At 44.1% G+C, this 14,947-nt stretch overlaps 1 long non-coding RNA gene across 2 annotated transcripts; it reads right to left on the bottom strand.

Annotated features, from left to right (window-relative positions):
* Nucleotides 1-5,092: 5,092 nt before the first annotated feature.
* Nucleotides 5,093-6,611, bottom strand: LOC120867058. Of its 2 annotated transcripts, none has more exons than XR_005721801.1 (3): nt 6,579-6,611; nt 6,143-6,261; nt 5,093-5,405 (listed from the first exon to the last, which is right to left on the bottom strand). It is a non-coding gene; the product is annotated as an uncharacterized LOC120867058 (long non-coding RNA). The 2 variants fall into 2 exon arrangements; XR_005721802.1 differs by having other exon boundaries at nt 5,093-5,377.
* Between the last annotated feature and the right edge of the window lie 8,336 nt (nt 6,612-14,947).

Below are 14,947 nucleotides of genomic sequence, written 5' to 3'. Positions count from 1 at the left end.
AAGTTTCAACTGTAAATTAGCCAGCTTGCAAAAGGCATAAAGGCCATTTAATTAGCTCATCAACTCCACCTTCTCTCCACTTTATCCTTTGTTACTCCATAGCACATTATTTTTGAATAAAATTTTGGGTGCAAATTGGAAAAAAGAGGACTCTGACATTGGCTTTACCAGATAAGATGAAATCAAATCCCACAATCCCTGTTCTCTATATTTGTGAGTCTGTTTCTGTTTTGTAGATAAGCTTACTTGTCATATTTTGAACCATAATGGAAAAGAATGTGGAAAAGAATCTATCTATATATAAGATTATATAAGACATAAGCTATATATGATTATATGATTACATAATATATAAAAGACTATATAACTGAATCACTTTGCTGTACAGTAGAAATTAAGACAATATTGTAAGTCAACTAGACATCAATAAAATAATTAAAAAAAAATCTCATTAGCTTCTTCAATCAGTTTTAAAAAGTAAAAGTTAAATATGTTGTCCGCATGCATTTTTAAATAGGATATATTCTTGGGCCCCCAGAGCTGATTAAGCCCGCACCTCATGACTCCTCACCAAGACATATTGAGGTGGGCTGCCCACTTCCTTGTAACCGCTTCCGTCCAGCCACCCAGGCATCGACAAGAGGTCATGAACTTATTAATATCTTTTTCAACAAATACTAAATTTTCATGACATTCTGCTTTCAGAAAGTGAAAGCAAAGGAGTTCTTTTTCATCTTTAAAGAAGAGCAGCAGTGGGTTAAATCTCTCATAGCACATGGCAGGGATGTTAATAAGGTCTTTAAGGAAGGCAGATGCACTGGGAGCATCCTTGGGATCACCAAGGAAACCAAATTCTTCCTTTTGTCCCTCCCCTCTCCCAGTCGTCTTCCAAAAAGAAGAGTGGTTCCAAGAGACAGGAGACACTAGAGAGAGGAAATACTAAGACTTTTGTTACCTCTTATGCTTTAAAAGTCTGCCTTGGAGAAAAGAACTGAGTGTGAGACTTGGGAGCAGTCAGTTATGTCCACACACCAGCGCCTAAGAAGCAAATCACTTGGCTCAGCTCTCTCCAGGTGGGGCCAGACTGGAACTAAGAAACCCCACTGTTTCTTGGGTTGGCTCCTGCCTGGCCCTCCTCTGGGGTAGTAAATAGCCTAGGAAAGACCTAGGTCCCAAGTCACCGTATGAGCCAGGCTTCTCCAATAGGTCAAAGTAAGAACCTGGAGAACTACCAGAAAATCAATTCCAAGAATAAGCATGGACCATCTTATTGAGCTATCAATTTTATCTGATCAATAATAAAACAAGCATATTTTTAAAGCACATTCATTTGTGTTAAGTGCAGAATTCACATTAAGGGGAGAGGGAACAACGTGATAAGTTTTCTGCTATGATTCAGTTCAGTTCAGTTGCTCAGTCGTGTCAGACTCTTTGCGACCCCATGAATCAAAGCAAGCCAGGCCTCCCTGTCCATCACAAACACCCAGAGTTTACTCAAACTCATGTCCATTGAGCCGGGGATGCCATCCAGCCATCTCATCCGTCGTCCCCTTTTCCTCCCGCCCCCAATCCCTCCCAGCATCAGAGTCTTTTCCAATGAGTCAACTCTTCACATGAGGTGGCCAAAGTATTGGAGTTTCAGCTTTAGCATCAGTCCTTCCGATGAACACCCAGGACTGATCTCCTTTAGAATGGACTGGTTGGATCTCCTTGCAGTCCAAGGGACTCTCAAGAGTCTTCTCCAACACCACAGTTCAAAAGCATCAGTGCTTCAGTGCTCAGCTTTCTTCATAGTCCAACTCTCACATCCATACATGACCACTGGAAAAACCATAGCCTTGACTAGACGGACCTTTGTTGGCAAAGTTATGTCTCTGCTTTTCAATATGCTATCCAGTTTGGTCATAAATTTCCTTCCAAGGAGTAAGCGTCTTTTAATTTCATGGCTGCAATCACCATCTGCAGTGATTTGGGAGCCCCAAAAAATAAAGTCTGACACTGTTTCCACTGTTTCCCCATCTATTTCCCATGAAGTGATGGGACCGGATGCCATGATCTTCGTTTTCTGAATGTTGAGCTTTAAGCCAACTTTTTCACTCTCCTCTTTCACTTTCATCAAGAGGCTTTTTAGTTCCTCTTCACTTTCTGCCATAAGGGTGGTGACATCTGCATATCTGAGGTTGTTGATATTTCTCCTGGCAATCTTGATTCCAGTTTGTGCTTTCTCCAGCCCCATGTTTCTCATGATGTACTCTGCATAGAAGTTAAATAAGCAGGGTGACAATATACAGCCTTGATGTACTCCTTTTCCTATTTGGAACCAGTCTGTTGTTCCTTGTCCAGTTCTAACTGTTGCTTCCTGACTGCATTCGGGTTTCTCAGGAGGCAGGTCAGGTGGTCTGGTATTCCCATCTCTTTCAGAATTTTCCACAGTTTATTGTGATCCACACAGTCAAAGGTGTTGGCATAGTCAATAAAGCAGAAATAGATGTTTTTCTGGAACTCTCTTGCTTTTTTGATGATCCAGTGGATGTTGGCAATTTGATCTCTGTTTCCTCTGCCTTTTCTAAAACCAGCTTGAACATCTGGAAGTTCACAGTTCATGTATTACTGAAGCCTGGCTTGGAGAATTTTGAGCATTACTTTACTAGCATGTGAGATGAGTGCAATTTTGTGGTAGTTTGAGCATACTTTGGCATTGCCTTTCTTTGGAATTGGAATGAAAACTGACCTTTTCCAGTCCTGTGACCACTGCTGAGTTTTCCAAATTTGCTGGCATATTGAGTGCCTCACTTTCACAGCATCATCTTTCAGGATTTGAAATAGCTCCACTGGAATTCCATCACTTTCACTACCTTTGTTTGTAGTGATGCTTTCTAAGGCCCACTTGACTTCACATTCCAGGATGTCTGGCTCTAGGTGAGTGATAACACCATTGTGATTATCTTGGTCGTGAAGATCTTTTTTGTACAGTTCTTCTGCGTATTCTTGCCACCTCTTCTTAATATGATTAGTCCCTTCCAAAGTCTCACAGCCCTCAGGGGTCTATTCCCTCCTCTGAAAGTCAGGTTGAGAAGCATCTTAGTGGACCATAGCCCATCTCCTAAGAACATGGAGCTGGGCAGGAGGACTCAAAGAATGTTATTAATGCCAAGATTGCAGAGGTCTCAGTGGGAAACAGAAGAGGGCACAGCTTGGAGGACCATGGGGCCCAGGGTTGCAGTCCAGGTGCTCTAAGGACTGTCCCCATGAAATTCAGGAACCAGGACAGGACAAATATCAGAAGCTGGGACCATTCTTGTCATAGACTAGGGAACCTTCCTCTCTCTCTCTTAGTTTGAGTATTCCCAGAAGCAGACCCTTAGACAAGCATTTGCATGTAAGTAGTTCATTCCATTTGGATGCTAGAAAATACCTGTGGGAGTGGGGAAGTGAGATGGAGTAGGATAAGCCCCTAACTACAGATGCGTCATCCAGCAAGCTACCACTGTAGACAACTGGAGCTTGATCCCTTGGAATTTCCTAGAGTCCATCATCCTATTCTAGGAAATGATGCAGGCACACCTGTGTCTCTGAAGCATTCCACCCAATGGGCAAGGGTACTTATACACCAGCTTCCTATAGCGTTGGATGGGTGTTGCTGGGGCGGGGGAGAAGTTACGAATTCCCTGCACTTCTGCCTTCAGTAGATCTCACCTAAGGACACAAAGAAAGCCCTTCAATAAAGAGATGCAGGGGCTTCCCTGGTAGCTCAGCAGTAAAGAATCTACCTGCCAATGCAGGAGACGTGGGTTCAGTCCGAGTCTGGAAGATCCCTTGGAGAAGGAAATGGCAACCCACTCCAGTATTCTTGCCTGGGAAATCCCATGGACAGAGGAGCCTGGTAGGCTACAGTCCATGGAGTTGCAAAGAGTCAGAACCAACTTAATGATTAAACAACAACAAAGAGATGCAGGGACTAGCTGCTAGAAATCATTATGTATTAAAAGGGCAAGGGTGAGGAGGTACTGACCAGAGGCATGCAGTAACTGCTGCACCAAAGGTCTTTGTCCTCTTCAATGGGGGTTAAGCATCAGACATGGTAGCTGACCTCAACCTTTAGATAAAATGATGAAATGATGTGATACCACCACTAAAAGCTCATATATGAGGTAGTGTGCCGACATATGCTCCTCCCAAAAAGCCTCTGGGTAGATAGTGTGATCACAGAGAAGATAATTGGCCATCACAGTTTGAGTAGCTTCTGTAGAGTCTTGCCAGTGGTAAGGCTGGGACTTCAACCTAGAGTCTATTATCATAAACTCTCCCTATGTGGTCAGTATGGAATTCTTGCCCAGGCACACCCCCTTCTGCAGGTAATGGCTCCTCCCATGCTCCCTTCCCCAGGAGGCACAGTGAGGTTTTTGTAACATATGATTGAGCCCTCCCATCTTGCTACAGCTTTGGGGACCAAAGGATGGGAAGTTGACCATTTGACAATCCAGGCCCCTATGTAGCCAGACTTAAAAAAATGAACTAAATAAATCAGATTCCTGTCCTGAGATTCAGAATTGATAACTGGAGAACTAGGAGATAGCAAAGTGAACTGGGGGGTGAGTGCAGTAGAGTTACATGTGAAGTGAACAGGCCTTGTTTTGAACTCCCAGTGGTCATTCCCCTTTATCCTGGTCCCCTCACATCACTTCCTTCTCCATTTTTTTTTTCTTTTTTAATTTTTAAGAACTACCTTCTCTATTAGGCAGTTATGGTGTCTTGCTGTCAGTCAAGATGTCAAGACACCTGTTACCTTTGGCTCAAGATGCCATTGACACATGCTAGGGTAACAGGACTCCTCCCCTCTTGAGAACTTGACTCTTGAGTGGAGGAACTCTAGAGAAAAAGCAATAGAGATCAGTGCTCTGAAGTGATTGTCCGCTCTTCCCTGTCACCTGGTCAACGGAGTGTGCTTTCGGAGGCCTAGACATCAGCTTCTTCTTTCACTCCGTGCGCTGCCCTGCAGCCTACTGTTGGTATCCTGCTGCACCCCTGGCACTCACTGCGCCCTTACTCACTGTTCCAGTTATTGGCGCTGCTTAACAAACCACCCCATAACTTAGCAGAGTAAAACAATAATTTATTATTACTGCTCGTGGCTGTGGAAGTTGATAGGATCAGCTGGGTGGTTCTCACTTGAGGTCTCTGGTATCGTGCAGCCAGTCTAAAGCCAAGGCCAAATTCATCTGAAGGCTTCTTCATGCAGCTCTGTGGTGTTTGGTCTGGGATGTCTGGAGTGGCTTGGGGCTGGCACAGCATCTCTCCATATGGCTAGATTGGGCTTCCTCACAGCATGGTGGTCTTGAAGTAGCTGGACTTCCACAGGTGCTGGCTTCTCCCAGAGCTAGTGTTTCAAAAGACTCAGGTATAAGCTGCAAGGCATCATTTTCACAGTATTCTATTTCTTAAAAATCACCAGCCCACCCAGATTCAAGGGGGCAGAGGAATAGACTCCATCTCTCAATAGGGAGATAGGTTCTACATACATGGAAAGAAGAAACTGATGAATGCTAGCCATCCTAGGGGCTTCCCAGGTGGCTCAGTGGTAAAGAATCCACCTGCAATGCAGGAGACAAAGGAGACGTGGGTTCAGTCCCTGGGTTGGGACGATCCCCTGGAGGAGGGTATGGCAACTCACTTCAGTATTCTTGTCTGAAGCATCACATGGACAGAGAAGCCTGGCTGGGCCACACAGAGTTGGACATGACTGAAGCAACTTAGCAGGCAAAGAGCAGTGAGTGGCAGAATGTAGAAGATGGCCAGAGAAGGGAGCCATGTAGGAGCCATGATGTCCAAGCACCAGCCCAGGTCACGTCCCTCCAGGAGAATGCCCTGTGGAGGAGAAGGATGGAGCAAATCCACAAGGAGAGAAAAAGTCACCAGAGGGGCCGTGCTGCAACTCTCTTCAGTCCTTTCTGTGATTCCCACTCTCCATGGAATTTCTTGCTGTGACTGAACCCTTTCCATGGAAGCAAGCAGTCCCCAGGTGAGAAGGGCCAAGTCAAGGCATGGAGACAACTCCTCTCAGCAGTCAGGGGTTTCCACAGAAATCTTTTCCCCTCCCTCTGCCTCTTTCCTCACACCCCACCCTACGGGGGACTGGCCTTACCTGTGAGCTCTGTGATTCAGACAGCCTATGAAATGTCCTCCTGCCCCAAACACCTCCATTAACAAGGCTTAGGACGATCACTGGAAGTGGGGGCATTCAGTTGCTTTCTTAAAACGTATCTGAGGACAAAAAAATTGAGAAAATTTGAACTTTGAGGGGATGTAGTAAGCCATTTAGTGAGAGACTGGCAGGAACCCAGAGAGCAATCTGAGGGCACTGTATGCATAGGGACCAGAAGAGACAATACTTGAGGGAAGGAGAGGGACAGAGGCAGGGAACAGCAGGTGCCCAGGACCACCCCTGCTTGGGGGAACTGAGAAAACCACACTTAACTTTGGAGCAAGATACAGTTTGTAGGATTTCTTTTTAGAACTAAGGGATAAAGAATTGCATGGATATCTAACCAATGCTTTCATTCTATATTGGGTATTTATACCTGAAAGTGAAAGTGAAGTCGCTCAGTCATGTCTGACTCTTTGCGACCCCATGGACTGTAGCCTACCAGACTCCTCCATCGGTGGGATTCTCCAGGCAAGAGTACTGGAATGGGTTGCCGTTTCCTTCTCCAATTTATACCTGAGGGCCTGAAAACTCTAGAAACAGACGTTCCCCTACCATGTAAGAAAACAGTGATTTGAAAAACATAGGAAGCTCCTGATATGAAAAGATTCAAGGATTTATTCAAATATTATAAAACCAGCAAAATTTGACCCTTTTAACTGGGTTCACAGTAGAATATCTCAGGTATACTTACCATCTAACTGGAATACCTCTGAGAGTGAAATTGTTGTTGTTCAGTTGTTAACTCGTGTCCAACTGTTTGCAGCCCCATGGACTGCAGCACATCAGGCTTCCCTGTCCTTCACTGTCTCCCAGAGTTTGCTCGAACTCATGTCCATTGAGTCTGTGAGATGTCCATCCAACTGCCTCATCCTCTGTCACCCCCTTCTCCTCCTGCCCTCATTCTTTCCTAACAGAAATATAGTATTGTTCATAATTAAGCCAACTTTTTCACTCTCCTCTTTCATGTTCATCAAGAGGCACTTTAGTTTTTCTTAACTTTCTGCCATAAGGGTGGTGACATCTGTGTATCTGAGATTATTGATATTTCTCCCGGCAGTCTTGATTCCAGCTTGTGCTTCCTCCAGCCTAGCATTTCTCATGATGTACTCTGCATATAAGTTAAATAAGCAGGGTGACAATATGCAGCCTTGACATAGTCCTTTTCCTATTTGGAACCAGTCTATTTTTCCATCACTTCAGGGCAAATAGATGGGGAAACAATGGAAACAGTGAGAGACATTATATTTTTGGGCTCCAAAATCATTGCAGATGGTGACTGCTGCCATGAAATTAAAAGACACTTCCTCCTTGAAAGAAAAGCTATGACCAACTTAGACAGCATATTAAAAAGCAGAGACATTTGCCAACAAAGGTCCGTCTAGTCATGGTTTTTACAGTAGTCATGTATGAATGTGAGAGTTAGACTACAAACAAAGCTGAGCGCTGAAGAATAGAAGCTTTTGAACTGTGGTGTTGGAGAAGACTCTTGAGAGTCTCTTGGACTGTAAGGTGATCCAACCAGCCAATCTCAAAGGAAATCAGTTTTGAATATTCATTGGAAGAACTGATGCTGAAGATGAAATTCCAATATTTTGGCTACCTGATGGCAAAGAACTGACTCATGGGAAAAGACCCTGATGCTGGGAAAGATTGAAGGCAGGAGGAGAAGGGGACAATAGAGGATGAGACGGCTGGATGGCATCACCGACTCAATGGACATGAATTCGAGTAAACTCTGGGAGTTGGTGATGAACAGAGAAGCTTGGCATGCTGCAGTCCATGGGGTCGAACACAACTGAGTGATTGAATAATTAAACCAGGACAACAAGTATCATCCAGGATTTTCAAGCAAACCGTGACAGAGGTTTAGGAGCCCCAAGACGTGTTCTGCTTTCCCCTAGTGGGAGGCATCTTTGGCTAGCGGGTGAAAGTCTACCATAGACACCTAAATAAAACTTGTAATTTCCATATTCTTGGTTGGTGGGATGGACGAGTGAAAAATGCCCTAGTCGTAGAACTAAAAGACTTGCAATCAAGTCTGGCTCTACCCCTTCCTAACTGAGAGAACTTCAGATCTCTGAACCTCAATCAGCCCAATTTCCTCTTCTGGAAAATGAGGAGCATTCCGCCCCATTCACAGGTTGTTGTGAAGATTAAAAATTAATATATGAAAAAGCACTTTGTAGGCTCTTGTTCAACAAATGTGTGGTGTTATTTGCCCATTCAGTGGTAAATCTGCACGTCAATGTATAAAATAGCTCAACCCTGGTACATGATTTCTTAAAAAGCTGTGAAAAGAATTGTCCCCTGTTTCCATGCTGGCTTCAGTATGAATAAATTCTGAGGCTTGTCCTATTTCAGCCCACCAGGCCCCTCCTTTCATTTCAACTTGAATGCAGCTTTTGACCCCTGAACTTTTAGCACCTTTCTCATTGGGGAGAAAGAACAGTGCCACATGTAAGTGAAAACGCATGTATGTTCCTTGACTCTCTGCCTGACGCCACTCAGTTTCACCAAGAACAGGCAACAGAAGTAACTTGTATTCAGCCCTTAGACGTCTTCATAAGAGGTAATGTGGAAAAACTTATAGGGGCACAAGAAGAGTAATATGGGGGTTTTCAACTGTAAAAGAAGACCACACACATGGTCCCATGTGGATTGCACCCTGGACCATCTTCAAAAACTTAGAAGCTGCATTCTCTGCAGCCATGCGTAGCCCTGGTTTAATTAAATGTAGGCCACAAATGGGCTGCCAAACACAGTGCCGAAACGCTGTTGATTTCTGTGGTAGAAATTTCCCACTGCTCTGTGTTCCTGATAAGATAGTACATGTTGAGAGTACAACCTGAACATTTGGCAGATGGTCCCATCTGTTTTTCCATCATTTTGAATTTAGCAGGAAAACCTCAAGATGTGTTTTGACACAAGCATGCTTTTTTCCTTTCTGCATTTTGAAATGGCTGTGTTTGGAGGCTAATTAAATCCATATGCTTCTGATTCATTTACACTTAACTCATCAAAATGTTGTTTTGTAATAGCCATTTGAAGTCCAAGGCGCCTCTCTTGAGCCTTCTTTCTGAAAACCAGGAAGCTATGGTGTGCCAGCCAACCAGCAGGGTTCTCATACCAAAAGGTTCAAATATGGTTCAAGACAAGATTTTACATCCAGGAGATTCTAGTGGTTAGGAATTGTCCTAAAGCATCACTGTCAAGTATGGGGCGTGGCTTTAAATCTTCTGTTACTATCCGAAGACACTCAATGCTCAAAATAGTAGAAAACAATTTATGAGAGAAAAAAAATTATGCTAGAATCACTGGCACCAACAGGAAATTTTAGTTTAAATGGCAGTTGGGTGGTTTTCCCAATTTTTTTTAAGATTTTTTAAAAAGAGTTTTTATTAGACATAACTGGGATTTATAACCAAAGACTTCATTCCAACCCTTACCCAGAATAAGTAGTGTCTCTGTATATCTATTCTCATTATCAGATCCTATGTGGGCTTTGAAAAATTATCCATAACTTGAAGTTAAAGCAAAAGTATTATTCCTCTTCTTTCAATGTCATACTAAGGTCTTGTCTAAAAAGCCCTCCAGAAGCTAGTTTTTGTTGTGAAATTTTAATACCATAGGCATACTATATACCTGTTTATATGCTATATGTATATCTGTTCTCTAATATGTTAAAGATTACAACTTTTCACCACATTTCCCCCAAGAACCGATTTTTACTCCACAAAGTACAATATCATCCCCTTTACGAATGCATAATCTAGACTGTTACTGCTAAGTCACTTCAGTCGTGTCCGACTCTGTGCGACCCCATAGACGGCAGCCCACCAGGCCCCCCCGTCCCTGGGATTCTCCAGGCAAGAACCACTGGAGTGGGTTGCCATTTCCTTCTCCAGTGCATGAAAGTGAAAAGTCAAAGTGAAGTCGCTCAGTCGTGTCCAACTCTAAGCGACCCCATGGGCTGCAGCCTATCAGGCTCCTCCGCCCATGGGATTTCCCAGGCAAGAGTACTGGAGTGGGTGATAATCTAGACTAGTGGTGTCCAATAGAAATGTGATATAAGCCACATATATGATTTAAAATTTTCTAGTAGCGACAATTAAAAAGTCAAAAGAGACAGGCAAAATCAATTTTCATATCACATTTTATTTAACTTAGACTACCCAAAATGGCAGAAAGTGAAGAGGAACTAAAATGTCTCTTGATGAAACTGAAAGAGGAGAGTGAAAAAGTTGGCTTAAAGCTCAACATTCAGAAAACAAAGATCATGGCATCTGGTCCCATCACTTCATGGGAAATAGATGGAGAAACAGTGGAAACAGTGTCAGACTTTATTTTGGGGGCTCCAAAATCACTGCAGATGGTGATTGCAGCCATGAAATTAAAAGACGCTTACTCCTTGGAAGGAAAGTTATGACCAACCTGGATAGCATATTCAAAAGCAGAGACATTACTTTGCCAACAAAGGTCCATCTAGTCAAGGCTATAGTTTTTCCAGTGGTCATGTTTGGATGTGAGAGTTGGATTGTGAAGAAAGCTGAGAACCGAAGAATTGATGCTTTTGAACTGTGGTGTTGGAGAAGACTCTTGAGAGTCCCTTGGACTGCAAGGAAATCTAACCAGTCCGTTCTAAAGGAGATCAGCCCTGGGTGTTCATTGGAGGGACTGATGCTGAAGCTGAAACTCCAATACTTTGGCCACCTCATGGGAAGAGTTGACTCTTTGGAAAAGACTCTGATGCTGGGAGGGATTGGGGGCAGGAGGAGAAGGGGACGACAGAGGATGAGATGGCTGGATGGCATCACCGACTTGATGAAGACGAGTTCGATTAAACTCCGGGAGTTGGTGATGGACAGGGAGGCCTGGTGTGCTGTGATTCATGGGGTCGCAAAGAGTCAGACACGACTGAGCAACTGAACTGAACGCAAAATGTTATCATTTCAGCAGGTAATGAGTATAAGAACTTCCTGAGATATTTCATATTCTTTTTTTCTTACCAACATTTCAAAATCCAGTCTGTGTATTAAGCTTAAAGCATAGTTTGCTTTTGACTAGTCATGTCTCAGTGCTCAATGGCCACATGTGGCCAGGGGCTCCCGTACTGGACAGCATAGTTGTTGTAAATGATTCAGAATGTGACTGTATTTATTCTTTTGGCCTACCTAAAAGCCAGACTTATTCTCAGACCACTTGCAAACAGCAAAGACTATGTCTGTGGACCTCTGGAGATATGTAGGTTGAAGTTGGAGATGCAATGAGTTAGGCATTTCCCACACAATCAGATTGCTTAATCTAACAGGAGTTTACTGTGAGGATGAACAGAGTGTTGAGGAAAAAACCTATCTCATCAAACTTCATTGAGAAATGAAATGCTATTTCTTGCCGGTTGGCATTTACAGTAGCTCTAGTGGTCAGGGGGGCCTCTCAAAGCTACTTGTCACCTTACTCAGCCCCTGACTCCCCACTTCTTTCTACTCTCTGCCCCCTATCTCTGCACCACATAGCTTCTGCTGCCACGTGGCTTCTCATTCTTCTTTTCAGGTGCATATCTGCTTCTGCAACTCTCCACCAACAGCTTTCTCTGATCCTAGCCACCTGGAGCTGTATGCCTCCCATCCCAGCCACTCAGGTGGTGGGTTCAGAGCAGTGGTTCAGTATATGGCACCTCTTTGAAATAGAACCTTCTGTCCAGCACCTTGGTGCAAGTCCCTTCATCAGAACCAGCTCCAGGCAGAAAGAAGAACTGAGGTAAGAGACTACTTACAAAATGCCTCCCTTCCCTGCAGCCCTACCCCAGCCCCTCCTGACTTTCCAAGCTGAAGTTCTCTCCAGAGTCCTACCTCACCAGTCACACTGAGAGGAAAGAAAAAAGGAGGCAGAAAGAGAACAAAGAAACAGCCTTTTCAATCTTTCTAAAGTTGCAACTCAAAAAACTCTATTCCCTCTACAACGGTCCTGTTTTTCATGGGACTCTAATTTGTGACCTGCTTTTAGAATGCTTCCTACTTGAACATGGAGTTGGGCAGAAGGAGAGAAGAGAAGGGAGGCTGAGCTTACCCTAGAAGTAAGAGAACTTCCAAACTTCTGGTGTTGGATTGCACTATAGAGCTCTTTGGTGCTGCTCACTCCATGTGTGTATATACACATATATACCACCCATCTCTTGTCTTTAAAGTGACATTAAAAGCATGTTGCAGTCATTTAGGACAGTGGCTCTCAACCAGGGGGGATTTTGCTCCCCCTTCCCAAGGGGATATTTGCAATGTCAGAAGGCATTTTCAGTTGTCAAGCTGAGGCTAAGATTGCTTGCTGGCATCCAGTGTGTAGAGGCCTGCCTTTTTGCTAAGTATCCTTCAAGGCACTGGACAACCCCCATAACAAAGAATTATCTGATCCAAAATGTTAGTAGTGCCAAGATTTAAAAACTCTGAGCTTTAGGGAAATAATTTTTGTACTGGTGACAGAACAAGGGAGACTGAGGCAGAAGAGACTGGAGTGAAAGGTAAAGTGACCTAGAAGCATGTTGGACAATTGGAGAGTCTCTAACTGAACACATAGACTCCACTTGGGTGTTTGAGAGACCTTTTTATTGTGTTATTATGACAAGGTAAAGACGTGAATCATCAGGATGATTGGGAGAGACAGTAAAATCTATGCCTCTGATTGTCTGGGTGCCAAGTCCAGCCAGAATCCATGACTTCTTGAAAGATGAGAGCTTGTCTACACCTCTGATGTTCCATAGAAGACACATAAAACACTGTGCTGAAGAGGTGGCCGGAACATAAAAGAGATTTTGTTAAACCTCTGATCCAGTCCCAGTGAAACATGGGGTTCTCCTTCTCCTCCCAGGGGGTATTTGCACAAAATGTGTGCAGAGTCCTGGAGAGCCAGGAATTCACTAATCCTTAGTCATTTCCTCATTCATTCTTCTATGAGCAGGATTTAGGCCCTTCTGTCATCCTTGTTTTACAGACAGGAAATCAGAAGCACAGAGAGGCTAAGTCGCCAGCAGCTTTACAGCTGGTGATGTGCAGAGGCAGGATGCAAACCAGATCTGTCTGATTTGACCTAACTTGACACACCACCAGGCCATGCTGCTGCTCATCACTGGGACCTTGGTTGTCAGAGGCTGACACCTTTGGATGGTTAAAGTGGGCACATGCAAATGTTTCCATCTGCCCGGCATCTCCTCTAAACCATAGCATGGAGCTTTTGCTTGACTGGAGAAAGCACAAGAAGAGACCATGTTTTCATGGGCTGCTGTTCTTCCTCTCTTCCTTCCCTGTCCCCAAGGCCCTCTGAACTAGAAGGCCCAGGCACCGCTCAGGAGGAAACAAATGCAAAGGTACAAGGAGGCAAGCTTGTTCCTGAGGACTCTCTCAGTTGTTATAAGGAGTAAATGAAACTCATAGTTGACCCCAGCCCCGCAGAGCTGGCACCAGGAGGAACACAAGCATTTTTTAAACGCTCTTCCAGGAGGGGAGGTGAGCTCACTTCCTGAGGGAATTACCGCAGGGGGTGTCTGCGGGGGCCAGCCAGGCCTGGCTTTCAAACATCTGAAACAGCCCACGGTGTAATCAAGCATGAATATTGATTCAAATAAATTATGCATGTTTATACACTCGTTTATTATTTTATTCACACGCTCGCTTCATGAAGTTAGTCTGGGCAACTGCCATGGGGCTAGTCAGCTCTTGGATGCTGTAAAAACCAGTTGCTTTGAAATATTTGGTGGCCAAAGGGAAATCCAAGTCATTAGTGAAAATTATAACCAAATTGACAGCATTCTGTCATCTGGTAGGGCCTTGGTGAGTGCAAGTCATCAGGGTCAGATGTTGCCCCATTCTTCAGGCTTTCATGAGAAGTAGAAGAGCAAATATGGATGCCTTCAGAGCATTCTAGCAATTATCATTTTAACAAATAGGGCTCTTTTCTAATATTCACATTCCTTTTGCATGGCCTCATGAAAACAAACATTCACTCCATCCTCAAAAAATGCAGGCGCTCTGGGAGGAAAGAGCTACCCTCTCAGCCCCATAGCCAGGCTGGAGGAAGCAGAGATTAATATCAGATCCCGGATTACAAAGTTGATTGTTTCTGACTCAGCTGATAAACTCGGTCATACCTCTGGGGGCTTGTAGTGCCCTGCTCTTGGGGCCTTTTGGGGAAGGCACATCTCTTCTGGAAGAGACCCTTGGAGGCACCCATCCACAAGACCTGACCTGTATGATAGGTGACAGCAGGGGAGAATCAGCAGACCCGCCTGTCTACTTCCAGATGGGAAGTAAACTGGGTAGAGCCCAGCTCTGAGAGCTCTCTGCGTCTTGATGTGGCAGTCTGGCAGCAGGCGGAGACTCTCCGTGCAGGAGGCTGGGTTACAGTGGTCCAGGCTTGCCCTGAAGATGGGGCTTCCTCCCTCAAGAGCCACATTTTAGAGAGAACAGAGAGGTAATCCTAAAGCCCTATATTTTGAAGACTAAAGCTAATATTGTCCTTTCACCTTCAGCTGATTTCTGGTAGCTATTGACACTTGGTCACCAATCCCAAAGGGAACGAGAATAAAGAATTTGGATTTCCTCAGCCTATGATCAAAGAACCTTATGTACTTTGTAATTAATCTCAGTGCCCTATTTTTATCTTGATAATTGTTAAAGAATTGCATTAAGAGTGATGAGTGTTTAAATTAATACATGAATTTACCTCGGTATTTTATGGGTTATTTTCAAATTTCAT

This window comes from Oryx dammah, unplaced genomic scaffold, assembly GCF_014754425.2.
Source record: "Oryx dammah isolate SB20612 unplaced genomic scaffold, SCBI_Odam_1.1 HiC_scaffold_1, whole genome shotgun sequence".
Lineage (NCBI taxonomy): Eukaryota > Metazoa > Chordata > Mammalia > Artiodactyla > Bovidae > Oryx > Oryx dammah.
Note: the sequence above shows the minus strand (reverse complement) of the source record. Positions and strands in the feature narration are given on the sequence as shown.